Source organism: Halyomorpha halys, unplaced genomic scaffold (genome assembly GCF_000696795.3).
Source record: "Halyomorpha halys isolate HHAL.00 unplaced genomic scaffold, Hhal_1.1 Scaffold207.1, whole genome shotgun sequence".
Lineage (NCBI taxonomy): Eukaryota > Metazoa > Arthropoda > Insecta > Hemiptera > Pentatomidae > Halyomorpha > Halyomorpha halys.
Window position 1 is genome coordinate 1019792 of NW_027104696.1, and position 1914 is coordinate 1021705.

A 1914-nucleotide genomic window follows, 5' to 3' on the forward strand; every position below is an offset into this window, starting at 1 on the left:
GGCGAAACGTTGGAAAATAAATAGTTGTAAACTATTTTTATTTCTCTTTTGACCGCAACCCTGACCATCTCCCTATATATAAAAGTATTTTAAAGTTTGGCAATGAAGTATTGTAAAACTATTTCAATGAGGATTAGACCCAGCTGAAATTAAAGAACATTTAATTGTACGTTGATTTGCCAAGTTTAATTAAAATTATTTGAGCCGTATTAAAAAAAAAGAAGTTCGACGAGCTCTTTGACGCTTCTAAACACCCGATATCCTATTTCTAGCGTTTCCATTCCCGTGGTCTGTGAGCTGATAATCAGCTCGGTGGAACTCTATGAGGCATCTAAATAAATACCTGATACACTAGTATACCTTCATAATGAACTTCAGAACAAGTTTATTTTCTTATATTGTGAAATATGGTCTTGAAAGATTACTAACATGGATCTGAGAATCTGAAGTAGATTAATTGCCAAAAAAATTCACTCATTTTTGCCAGCATAATCAAAAAATTTGTTTTTCTTTTTTTTAATGAACGATACTTCAGCAGTATGGCATATAGAGAGAAAGTGCAACCAATGCAAAATATGTTAACTTTTTTATTTTTTAATGAGTAATATAGGGTTGGAAGAACTGTTTAAAGTTAAGAGAATTGGGGTTTCTCTTCGATCTCTGCTCCAGCAACTGAATATTTCATGGGAATACGTCCATCTTGTGGATATAAGTTTTCAAACCTTGAATGCACTTTGGTTGCAGAGCTTTTTAAATGAAACACTCAACACTCAACACTCAACCTCTCTTGTCAAACAATAACCAGAGGTATCTTAATTCTTAATTATTTATTCATCATAATTTACAACTGAAGTGAATGAGATAGGAGTATATTACAATGACATGAAACAGTCTCGTTGTGAATCCACCGATTGGTTGAACTACTTTAACATTTCTAGAGCAGATGGTCTTCTTTTCAAACGCTTAAGAGGATTATGGTATTGAAAAGCTTAGAAACAAGTGGGTTTTGGTGGTTAGGGAGTTTATCATGAAAGGATTGATATCTGGTTCTGACAAAATCGGAAAAATACGAAACATATGGGTAATTATGGATGATTTTATTTTAGGTAAAGAAAGGAACATTGGTATTTTTACGAAGGATTTCGGTTGAAAGGATTGAATTCGATTGTTTAGTGGTGCTGTTGGGTCGTCCGTAGCTCAGGTGGTTAAGGCGCAGGTCTTTGCCACCTGGAAACGGCGCCGGTTTGAATCCAGCCTAGGGTGTCGACTTTTTCATTGCTGTGGCGGTTCTACGTAATGAAAGCTTCAACCCTAACCACGGTTAGAACAGGTTGGTTACCTCTACATCACCCCCTCCCCTTCCTCCCTCAAAGAGCTGTTAGTTCCCTGTTCCCCTTTTCAGTCTTGAATGACTATTCCAAGTTAGTTTTTGTCTATATGTAGTCATAGGTAGCGGCTCTGTTCGACAGGCGTAAATATACTATTATTAAACGATGCTATAGGGCAGGAATTCATAGGTTTATGGCGATGAGTAAAGGTGATCTGGTGGGTTTTGTTAGAATTTATTTTACACTCTTGATTTTAAGTAAATTTGAAAAGTTTGTAGGAACAACAAGAAATTCGTATTTAAGGGGATACTCTAGTATAAAATGGCTGTAACAGTTCGCAAAGTTCCATTCCGTGGAAATGGAAGAAGAAATATGCCGAACACCAATAGTTCAGATAACTGAAGAAAAAGTATGAGTAAACAAGGAAAAATCAACCGTCAAACAATTTTTTCTCTGCTGTTGAGGCATACAATTTATACATAGTGATAACACGCCCTAGACTCCCGTTTTTATCACCTCAGAACTGATAATGGGTTCTCTGAAAGTTATTTATATTAAATTAGTAAATATGTTATTTCATTTTGGA

At 35.5% G+C, this 1914-nt stretch overlaps 1 protein-coding gene across 4 annotated transcripts in view; it reads right to left on the reverse strand.

Moving 5' to 3' along the window:
- LOC106679496 (uncharacterized) overlaps positions 1 to 1914 on the reverse strand; it is a 24138-nt gene that overhangs the window by 11077 nt on the left and 11147 nt on the right. The gene's annotated exons all lie outside the window — the stretch shown is intronic.